Source organism: Dromiciops gliroides, chromosome 1, assembly GCF_019393635.1.
Source record: "Dromiciops gliroides isolate mDroGli1 chromosome 1, mDroGli1.pri, whole genome shotgun sequence".
Classification (NCBI taxonomy): domain Eukaryota; kingdom Metazoa; phylum Chordata; class Mammalia; order Microbiotheria; family Microbiotheriidae; genus Dromiciops; species Dromiciops gliroides.
This window is the reverse complement of record NC_057861.1, coordinates 165,907,065-165,919,143: the sequence shown is the minus strand read 5'-3', so window position 1 is coordinate 165,919,143 and position 12,079 is coordinate 165,907,065. Positions and strand designations below refer to the sequence as shown.

Below are 12,079 nucleotides of genomic sequence, written 5' to 3'. Positions count from 1 at the left end.
GGGCAGGCACTGTCTTTTTGTGAATTTTATACCCAACACTTAGCACAGTGCCTGACACATAGTAGGCTTTTAATAAAAGTTTTTTGATTGATTTCTGTCAGAGCTCAGCTCAAGCATCACCTTCTATATCAAGCCTTACCTGACAAACTTTGCTGTTGATATTTTTTTCCCCTCAAAATTGTCTTGTATTTACCGTTTACATATTTGATATACACTTACATATGTAACTGTGGTCTCTGCCTATAGAGTGTAAGTCCTTTGAGGGCAAGGGCTGTTTTAATTTTGTCTTTGTATTTTCTGGCACCTAATAGTCCCTGGTATATAGTAGACACATAAATGTTAATTGACTGGTAAATCATTGATTTGAAAAAAATGTATAGTATGAAAGGGCAAAGGTACTTAAGTAAGATAGAAGCCATGGATTGTTTGGAAGTGGAAGTGTTTTTAAACTTTCCTTTAGAAATAGATTCTTTAAATCTTCATACCTTATGTAGTATCAAATTGAGTATTGGATACTAAGGCCTAATAGTGAGTAGTTTCATATATGAGTCTGTAATACCTGGTATAAACAGAAAGCCTGCAGCCAGAAATCGGAGTCCCAGTTCTATTACATAAAATAAGAAAATAGTCATAGAAAGCTAAACCATATATTTTTCTCAAAAGAAGTCTTCCCATCGAGCCTTTCAGTTGCTTTTGCTCTCCTGAACATTTTGTGTTCATATTTCTGGTCCTACGGTACCTCAATTTGGGCATGGTATTCCCAGCATCATCAAAAAAGATCCAGACCGTCATTTATGTTCTGGAGTATGAACAATATGTTCTTGGCTTCTGGTGATGTGATTAGAGAGGCTCGGTTCTAATTTTCTTCCCACTCACTTTTTTTTAATATTCCTGCATTCCTCGTTTTCCCTAACCAGATGATCACTTCTTTTCTAGATTATTACTCTGGTGTTTCCAAATTAGATTTGTTATTTTTAACCCAGCTAAGTTTCCTGGTATGTCTTCCCTTAATACAATTTGGCATTGCTCTGCTGCGTTACTTGGTTATTAAGTCACTTTTCCAAATTACTAAGACAGGTATTATAACCAAAACTAATATTGGACAATGCCCTCTGATTACTTTCCATTTTTGTCAATTATTTTAATTTTTTCTGTGACTTGATTCAAAATAAATGTATCTGAACCTTAACATTTCATTTTGTGAAATTACATAATGTTGTTGTGCCTCTTCAGGTGCATATACCTTAAAATCCAATGAGTGAGACTGTATTTTCCTTTTAAGAATATATTGGGGGGGGGGCAGCTAGGTGGCGCAGTGGATAGAGCGCCGGCTCAGGATTCAGGAGTACCTGAGTTCAAATCCGGCCTCAGACACTTGACACTTACCAACTGTGTGACCCTGGGCAAGTCACTTAACCCCCATTGCCCCACAAAAAAAATAAAATAAAATTAAGAATATATTGAGTGACTTGCCCGAAGGTCTCATGGTATGATGGCTAGAACATTGGATTGGGAGCCAGAGGATCTGACTTTGAATTTGCTTGCCTCTTATTTGCCACCTGTGTGACAATGGACAAGTAACTTCCCTGTACTCTGGTTTCCAATCCATAAAATAAGAGTATTTGATTAGATGATTCCTAAGTTCCTACAAACTTTAAAGCTTGTAACTCTTTGAGAAAAAAAAGAAAAACTCAGGGTTTGTCATTTATAGTTTCAAGTTTTTATTTTCTGAGGTTCCATATCATTTGTGTTATTTTCAGTTGCCCATATTACCATAGTGCTTCCTGTGTTTAGAAAAGAATAAAAGGTTTCAAATTAAGATGCAGGAGAAATAGATAGGATTTTGTGTATTTATTCTTTTTTCCAAGTACAGTATTAAACTCATTGGTTTCTCCTTATTTATTTATATTCTACAAGATGTAGAATTTTAGGAGAAATGCACACCTTAAATGAATTTGATATTTTCCATCTTGATTTAATAGTTATTTCTCTTCTCTTTTGCATTTTTACTTGAAAAAAAGACCTCATTTTTCTAATTAACTAATTTTTTTTAATTTTGGATTTCCTTTTAGAACTCTACTTGTTGTGGACTTGAATTTTTATATCCCATTCTCCTTAATTAAAAAATCCATAAGTCCTTCATTTTGATTATTTCTAGCTCTTGGTTTTTGAGTGCTTTTGCATAGCTCTATTTTCAGTTACTGTTTGAAGTTATTATTTCTTCTACATGTATATTACTCCCTTGGAATTAGCAAAATAGCCCTAGTCTTTATTTTCAGAAACATTTTCTTGGAAGTTATGCTTCTTCTTTGAAGAAATGACTGAATTTTGGTTTTGTTCTTTATTTTAGTATTGTGTATTTCCTGGGGAAACCTATTTTTCATGGTTTCAGCTGCTTCCAGATAATGGTGGCTGTTTTCCATATGTTTCCTTTGATCTCAGGCACATCCCTTTTGTTAAAACTTATTTTCTTAATGTTTTCTTATTATAAACCCCAAATAATAGATGTAAGACCAATCATTCCAGCTCAGAAGAGAACCTATATGCCACTTCTTCCCCATCTTAATCTTTCCCTATTTCAGTCCCATCTTCCTCAAAGCCTATAGGCAACCACGAGTAAACATGGAACCCAAAGAGCAAAGGCTAAACAAGTAGCCTCATGACCGCTTTCCATTTAGGTATTTTCTTTGACCATAGAATAGACTCTGACATTTCATTAATTCATCCTTCCTAAAAGTGTATTCTGGTTGTGTGTATAGTGATATTTGCTACAGCTAGTTCTAATCTCTTCTAGCCCCTTTCTATAAAGAGGGTAAAAGCTTTCGAGATTTTAGAGCAAGTTCTCTACAGGTGTAATCTCCAGTTCCCATGACACACCTTGATAGATGCCAGGACTTTTCCCCAGTGTTTTCTCTTAGGTCATTGAGTATTTTGACAGAGACATTTCTCAGTGACTACGAGTAATTGGAAAATGGGCTCCACCTTTTACCATGCTCTTAGCAGATGTGCAGAAGAGGAATGACTTTTTTTTGGTCTGGGAGGTGGCCAGCCATGTTCTTGTAATGCTTTTAATTTGGTGATCTGTGGGAACATTAATATAGAATTAATATAAAATAGAAAGATACAGCATCAGAGGACCTGGGTTTGCATTCCAGCTTTTCTACTTACCTGCATGACTTTGGACACAATTTTCAATCCTTTTGGGCCTTAGTTTCCTGATCTGTAAAAATGAGGGGATCTGTCTAGGTAATCTCTGCTCTACCTTCTAACTCTACATCTTGTGATTCTAATTTCTTGGATCTTATTTCTCTGTTGTGGTTCTTAAATTTAAATTTAAAGGTTCTGCTCCTTCTAATACCCTCAATTCAACAATGAAAGTCTTTAATCTTTTCTTTGTCTTCATTCACATTGTTGATTGAAATTATATAATCTGGGGGCAGCTAGATGGCACAGTGGTTAAAGCACCAGCCCTGGATTCAGGAGTACCTGAGTTCAAATCCGGCCTCAGATACTTGACACTTACTAGCTGTGTGACCCTGGGCAAGTCACTTAACCCCCATTGCCTGCAAAAAAAGAAAAAAGAAATTATATAATCCAGCATATTTGTTTTGAGTATCTGCTGTTTCATTCATTGGACATTTGTTAAGTTGCTACTATAATCATACCTTTTCTGAGTGGATAAAGGAAGTTAGAGGATCCTAGAGCTAGAGAGGAAAGACTCTTCAGCCCATCTGGTCAAAACTCCACATTTTACAGGCGAAGAAACTGAGCTTCAGAAACACTGTTTCCTTGTTCAAGGTCACACAAGTCATAAGTGCCAGAAGTGAGATTTGAAGCCGGGTCTTTTCATGCCAGAGCTCTTTGTACTGTACCACACTGCCTCCTCTACTAGAAAGTGCAGTAACCATTTTTTGTGCTTTATCTTTCTGATAATAATTAATTTACTCAATGTTCCAGTGTTTTACTAAATTCTTTCCTCACAGGGTAGATAAGTTAAAGATAAGTACTTTGTATCATGCCAAAATTCAGCAAAACATTAAGTACCCACTGTGTGTGAGGCACTATTATAAGCACCGATAATAATTTTAAAAATGTAACAGCCCTTTCCCTTTCAAAGATTACTTTCTCTCTTTGGGAGCATCCTACTTCTGGGATATTGTGTTTTCATAATAGAATTTTGAAATTCAGCCCCCATTTTACATATGCTTCACGTTTAAGGACTTCTTAACCCTGTTAGGTTTCATTTGAGGGCTGGAAGGGGTTACTACTATGTGTGACAGCTATAGGATATGGAGGAAGAACATCTTTTCATGTGTTATAAAGTTAATTCCCTCTGGCCTGAAGCATTACATTTCTAGATCTGAGTTGGCTGTATGTAACACATCATCAGTTATCTAATGGCTCCTTTGCTAGCTTCTTCAAATGCCTGGAAACTCTGTCCAATTGTTTTACAACAGATGTTACCCCTCCAGAATATGTAACTCAAGACTAACGATGTCCTTGTTGACAAATTCAGCAACTAGGCCAAAGATCAAATTGTCACAGAGTGAAGACTAGTGCAAGGCATCGGAGTAATCCCTGCAGATAAGTCAGGGTGAATTGGAGCACTGTGGGGAGTAGCAGGAACCTTAGGTTATCCTTGCTACTGCATTGGTTGGGTTTTTGTTTTTTGTTTTTTTCTGCTAATAACATTAATTTCTGTTCCTTTCATTTTATTGCTGTTTCTGATTTATATAGTCAAAAAAGACTAAATGTTCTGTAACTTTTTTCATATATGATATTATGTCCTATGCTCTAGATTTTCATCCCTTTTTACCTCCTGAGGGATCTTGCTCCAATGTGCAGCTTCTCCCCTCAATGACAGCTTTCTCTATTGGCTCTTTCCTTATGGCGCCTCCTAACTTCCTCCTCCCCCAGCACTCTTGAAAAAACTCTTCCTTGACTCTATTACTTCCTCTAGCCTTACCATATGGTTTTGTTTTTCCTTTCATTGCCAAACTTGTAGAAAAAGTGATCTATACTCTCTCTCTTTAATCCTTAGCAAGCTGTTTTATGCCTCTATTACACTGCATTTTTCTTCTAGAAATTGATATTTCTAGCCATTTAGTATCTCTCAGTATTCACACTCAATGACCTCACTTTATTATTTGATACTGTTGGTCCCTTTCAGCTTTATTACTTTTGTGATGTCTTCCTTTGATCTTGAATCAATCAACAATTAAGCATCTCTGCCATGTGTCAGGCACCACACTTGGGGATGCCAGTACACAGAAGTGTAGTCTCTTCCCCCAAGGAACTTACAATCTAGATGTGGGAGACTATGTATAGTATTTTGTTTTTTCCAAAAAAGATACAAAATGATTTTAATGGGAAGGCCTTAGTAGCTGAACGGATCAGGATAGACTTCATGTAGAAGGTGGGGCTTGAGCTGTGTCTTTAAGTAAAAAAGAGATAGATGAAATATGGAGATAAAGGAGTATATTCCAGGCATTGGGGGACAGCTAGTACAAAGACATGGAGTGGGGCAGCTAGGTGGCACAGTAGATAGAGCACCGGCCCTGGAGTCAGGAGTACCTGAGTTCAAATCCGGCCTCAGACACTTAACACTTACTAGCTGTGTGACCCTGGGCAAGTCACTTGACCCCAATTGCCTCACTAAAAAAAGAAAAAAGAAAAAAAGAAATAAACATTAAAAAAAAAAACCCAAAGACATGGAGATGGGAAATAGAATGCTGTGGATGAGGGACTGCAAGAAAGCTGGTTTTGGATGGCCTGCATGTACATGGAGGGAAATGACATACAATTAAGCTGGAAAGGTAGGCTGAGGGAAAGTAGTAATGGCTCCAAATGCCAAACAGAGGAGTTTATATTTGATCCTGGAGATGGCATTGGCAGGACCACATCAGGACTTCAGGCAGTCTGGCCTGTCTGAAAGATGAATGAACAGAGAGGCCTGAGACAGGGAGCCCAGTTAGGAAGTTATTGTAGTAGTTTAGGTGAGAGTTGATGAGGACATGAATTGGGGGTGTGAGTGAATGTATAAGTGGAGAGGACACAGGTGTGAGAGAGGCTGTAGAGACAGAAATGATCAAATTTGGCACCTACTTAGATACGTGCAGTGAGTAAGAGGGAGAGGAGGAGCACACCAAGGTGGTGATCAGTGCACTGGCCTGGAGTAGAGAAGTTTGGGAAGAGGCTTGTCTCTGGGAAACGGTGCTGAGTTCAGTTTGGGATATGTTCTCCAGGACTCAGTTTGCAGTCCGAGGATTTTTATTATTCACTCTTCCTTAGATGAGCAAATACATTTTTATAGGTTCAGACCAGTGTTTAATACTGCTTCCAGCACTTACTAGTTGTGTCACCATGGACACAGACATGTTTCCTCATCTGTAAGATAAGGAGATACATCTTCATCTAGTGCTCATGGGAAGCCCTTTATAAGCCTTGAAGTGCCATGGTAATGCGAGCTGATTATTATTGCGCAAGACAAAGCTAGATCTGGAGCCCGGGCTCTCTTTCCTAATCTTTAACAGCCTAATGGACACTTTCTGCTTGGTATCATACATTCTACCTTGATTTTAATACTCTGTAATTGAACCCATCTTGTTGCATCCCCAAACCAAGTCCCCCTCCCAGACACCTCTGTTTGTGTCAGTGGCACATCCTCCTCCTACTCACTCATGAAAATCTAGAATCATCTTTGATTCTTTTCAATGGCCATTATGTCTAGTCATTTACGAAATCCTGCCTATTTTACTTTCAAAATAGCTTTTGTATTTGGACTCTGACAGCAGGTTAATCTTCCTAAAACATCACTTAGATCTCATTTTTTCTCAACTCAGAAATATTAAGGATTAAGTTCTAACTTCTCATTCTGGATTTCAGGGGCTTATGTTATCTGACACCTCTCATCGGTTCGTACTTATTCCAAAATATATGCCTTTTGGCTTATACTGTTTGTTTTGCCAAGCTTGGCTTGCTTCCTCTCCTCAGAGATTCCTCAGACTCTCCATATTGAAACCAAGGAGATGTGGGAGCAAACTCGAGATGATGCCATATCCTCCTTACAGTCTTCCTCAGGGGTTTGAACCCCTGTCAGTCTCTCCTCATGTCTCTCCTATTCGTTCCTATTCCCACTTTTGTTTTTACCTGTTTCCTGAGTGTGTTCCCTGTCTTCTTGACTATAAAGGACCCAGGGGCACCTTGTATTTTATCTTGTATCTTTTATCATGTATCTTATATTTTGCTGTTATCTTTATGGCACCTAGAACAGAGCTAGATACATAATAGGTGGTTAATAAGTGTGCGTTCAATGAAATTGACTTTTCTTTGAATGATTTTTAGTCTCTGTCTAACCCATGTTCTAGGACATGACTGGACAGGATTATCTCTGAGTATTATCTTCAGGGGGTGAGATGGTGAGTCACTCAAAAGCATGCATTCTCTCCACGTGTCTCATTTAAGTTAAGGTCAGTGATAGAGCACTGACTAGCCTTGGTGGCCAGTGAGACCAGTGCCCTCTTCTACAAATGTTGAAGTTGAGGCCCAGGGAGGTTGTTACACAGGGAATAAATACAGAGATAGGATTTGAACCCAGGATTTCTGACTCCAGTGCCAGTACTCTTTCTATTGTGCCATACTTCCATCTTTTTTTTGGGGGGCGGGGTAGGGGGGACAATGAGAATTAAGTGACTTGCCGAGGGCCACACAACTAGTTTAAGTGTCAAGTGTCTGAGGCCGGATTTGAACTCCGGCTCTCCTGAATCCAGGGCCCCTGCTTTATCCACTGTGCCGCCCAGCTGCCCAATCATTGTGCCATACTTCCACAGACACTTTGTAACAACCCTGGGCAGGTCAGTCTCAAAGCCTCTGTTTCCTTATCTGTAAAATGGGGGTGAGAGAACCTACCTCACAGGGTCGTTGTGAGGATTAAAGAAAGATGTTTGTAAAGTACTTTGCAAACTTTAGATCTCTGTATTATTAATGTGAGTTATTAAATGCCTATGAGAATCAAAACTGAGTTTTATATCTTTTTGCCTCCTGCTTAGTGCACACTTTGCTATACCCCTGTATATAAAAACTGATGGTCTTTACTCTGGTTTTAAATAATCAAAATAACTTTTCAGTACTATTTCCCATCAGACTCTGTTAGTCACTGCCCTTTTAAAACCAAAATGTGTGAGATTTTTATTTTAGTGGTTGCTTAGTAGATCTTTCTGCGTAGTCTTATCTGCTAATACCTAGACTGGCATGTGTAGGTTTATAGAGAAATAGGCAGATAGAGGATTGTGTTTGAATTACGTTTCTATGGAAATGCTCTTTGAAATCACAAAATTAATAACCAGTAGTTTCTCTGAAGTTTGGGAGTTTGGTATTCTACATATCATCATCCCTAATATTCCAGTGTTAATCATACTATAATAAAACATTCCACTTAAAATATTGGGTATGTATTGAAAAAGGATGTCTGCTTCTCACAGTAGTCTCAGTTGTTTTCAGCAAATGTCTTTTTAATGAGGGGGGTGTTACTTAGTTCTGCTATGTTGCTTGCTTACATTGAGGCATAGCTCAGTGAGAAGCATTAAGCTTTTTTTAACTTCTTACAATTAAGCTGTCATCTGTTTGCTGTGTAGTTGATTTTCTCCTCCATCTTTGCTTCTAAATATTAATTACATTATGTTCTCTTAAGAAATAGGGACTAGACCTGTGATAGCCTTGGTCTGTGGAATTTCCAGATGAGGAAACTCTCTCAGCCAGTGCAGGACAACAATGTTGCATCTTAGAGTTTCCTAGAGCATTGTGAGGTTCAGTGACTTGTCCAAAGTCACAGCCACAAGGGATCAGGAGTGAGAACTGAACCCAGTGTTTTCTGGCTTCCTTCTCTCTCCACTTTGCCATGCTTCCTCAGTAATGCCTATGGAGCCATGTTATTTGACATTTTAGCTGATTTATCTTTCAGTTTTTACTGTTTTATAAGTAGTTTTAATAATAAATAGAGAAAATGCACTTTTGGGTTTCTATATAAATTCTCATAAATCAGAGTTTAATGCTAATGTTGGCTGTGGTATATGACTTGACTGGTATAAATAACTGAAGGAGGAAACTCTTTTTCAAAGGTAGCTAGGTAAGTGATATGTATGTTAAGGTCTCTGCCTGGGGCACACAGCCCGTATGTGTCTGAGACAGGTCTTGAACCCAGATCTCCCTCACTTCAAGGCCAGCTCTCTATCCATTATGCAATAGCTGCCTTTCTAGAGCAGCTGTTACTGCTCTGAATGCCTTTCTCTTGGCTCTGGCTTATGAAAAAGGTGTTGCTGAACTTCTGAACCTGTTAACACTATGCTGGCTTTATTGCTGACATGAGTGCATTCTGTGTCTGTTTCAGTGGGCTGTCATTTTTTACTATGATTTTAAAAACAAGGTAGTAGATATTCTTCTAACCGTTTTATTTACTGGAAGCTTTACCAATTTTGTTAACATATTTTTTAAGGAAATAAGTCGTAATTGTTAACATGTGTTGATAACAACTAGAGTCGCTAACTATTGTTTGCCTACCCATATTTCAGCTTAGTGAAATTCCCTGTCTGACCTGATTCACTGCACTTTGGGGTTGCTGCCCTCTTTAATCCCCCAAACCTCCACCTTAATAAATGCACAGTGTATTGTAATGCCTTTGTACTCACACATATGAAATAATGTAATGTACTAGCAGAAGAAGAACCTTTGCTTTTGCTACTCATGCCAGTGAACATCTTGAGTCACCTGAGGTGATGATACTCTCGTGTACCTGGGGAAGAGCAAATGGAGACAGCATTGTGTTGCAATTATATGGCAAGTTCCCAGGACAGTGGTCATCAGGCTCTCTGAGAGCCAGCCAGCCCACTAGTCCTTTCACCTCTCAAGAAAACAAGTCCCAAACTGGGAAAAAGAACTGTAGACTTTTTCTTTCTCCTTTCCATAACTGGAGATGTTGTAGAAGGGGTATCTTATAGTCTGTAGTTTTCCATTCATAAGTTTAGTTGCAATAGTCCAGGAGAAAATTTGAGTGTGAGGGTACACGGCTAAGATAAGATTTGGAATCCCATGCTGAACTGATTTGAGTCTAGTCTGTGATTTTCTGCAGTGAAACTTTATATCCTGGTAATGACAGAAAATCAAAAAGGGCATTTACAGATATATTGATACAGCCTGTCACAGAAATGTCTTTCTAGGATGTTAGCTATCATATCTATTAAGCAAGCGATTTGGAATTTTGAGTAGAATATTCCTTCACCCAGAGAGTCCGGCTTTTTAGGAAAGTAAGCCTACAGTCAAAGAAATAATTTGTAGAATAGGCTTTGACTTAAATTCTATGATTAAACCTGAATTATTATTACTGAAGACTTAACTAGTAATATTTTTCCCTTTAGACTTTCTCTTGTTATAAATTCAGCATTATTCAGTTCAATTCAACAAACGCTTAATGAGTGCTTTGTATGTGCACAGCACATACAAAAGAGGAACTGCCTTCAAGGAGTTTACATCCCACTGAGGGAATGCAGTGTGTGTAAGAGTAAGTAAATAGAAGTTGTGTACAAGGTCATTTTAAGAGGGAGAGTGCACCAGTAACTGAGGGGAGCAGGGCAGGCCTCATTCATGTCAGAAAGAGGCCCTGAGCTGGGCTTTGGAGAAAGCTGGGGATGTGGTGAGACAGACGTGAGGAGGAAGCACATTCCCTTCAGGTCCGTCCTGGGAGGAGGATAATAGGAAATAAGACGGTTAAGTTGGATGAGCTTCGAACAGCAGCTTGAATCTGTATTTTATCCTGTAGGTATTAGGGACCCATTGACAATATTTTGGGTTGGGAGTTTGACAGCTTGGTCACCTGCTTTGGGGAGTGTCTGCTTGGCGGCTCAGTGGAGGATGAATTAGAGAGAAAGGAGACAAGAGGGAGAGATCGTTTAGGAGACCTTTGCGGTGGTCCAGCTAAGAGAGGATGAGGGCCTGAGTCAGAGTCGAGCTACAGGAGTGAGAAAAGGAGGATGGGTGTGAGCGATGGTGTGGATCTAGGCTACTTTTTACTGTGAAGTTCAGAGTTAGACATTTGGGCTCTATTTGAGCTCTGCCTCTTAGTGTTCTGCTTATTTTAGCTAGCTAATCATTTTGTCTATTTCTTCTCTTTTTATTTCTGTAGAACTTCATATTTTGAAAAGAAAATGAACAGTTTAACATCTTTTTTACACTTTAAGAAAAATGGAATATTTTTCTTAATGCTAGTTTATATTCTCTTTAGTTTAGAAAAACTTTCCTCACAATGAGAGGCATGCAGGACAAAATTTTACCTGTTTTACAGATGAAGAAACTAAGGCTCAGAGAGGGCAAGGGATTTGTCTGAAGTTGTTGGCCACTAGTCAGATCGAGTCTGGAGCCTGACGTTCTTTCCCATTCCTCTTTCTCTTACATACTCTGATGGCTGATTTAACGTAGGGTCAACCCTGAATTATTTTATTGAGTCTTTGTTAAAGTGGAACTTTTAGTATTTATCCCAACAGAATAGAAACGGTTAAACAGATGAGTTCAAGGACCACAATTACATTCCTGTTTTTGAGGGAGTCATAGGAGGAAGGACTCTATTGATACTTAAGTAGGTCTTCTAATAGATGGGTTTCATTTCTCTTCTTTTGGTGTGCAGATAGCATCAGAAGAGCCTTCAGGCACTGGGGTGGGTGGGTAGGAAGGATGGAGGTGAGGATTGGTGGTTTTGTGTCTCTGTTTCCCAAAGGTAAGTGTTGACAGTGTGACTGAGCCAAGTACTTTGTCATCGGCATTGGGAACCATCTTGCAGGGTCTTAGAAGTTTCACCCCAATTTCAGAATAACTCAGTTCTCTGTCACATAGACCAGGAGCCTTAAATATAATCTATCAGGAGTAATAAAAAGAATTTAAAATATAGACAACTACCATCTGTCTAAATTATGAATAGATATGCATTTAAAGTTTTATGATAGTGCCTCAGCTTATCATGAATTTGACCCTGGGATCTTCTTTACCTTCCAATATGGCACTCCTGATTACTGAGGTGTTATTAATTCTACAAAAT

The 12,079-nt window shown here is 38.7% G+C and overlaps 1 protein-coding gene across 1 annotated transcript in view; it reads left to right on the top strand.

Moving 5' to 3' along the window:
* Positions 1 to 12,079, top strand: part of LOC122746796 (general transcription factor IIF subunit 2-like) — a 120,299-nt gene that overhangs the window by 16,011 nt on the left and 92,209 nt on the right. The window lies entirely within an intron of this gene.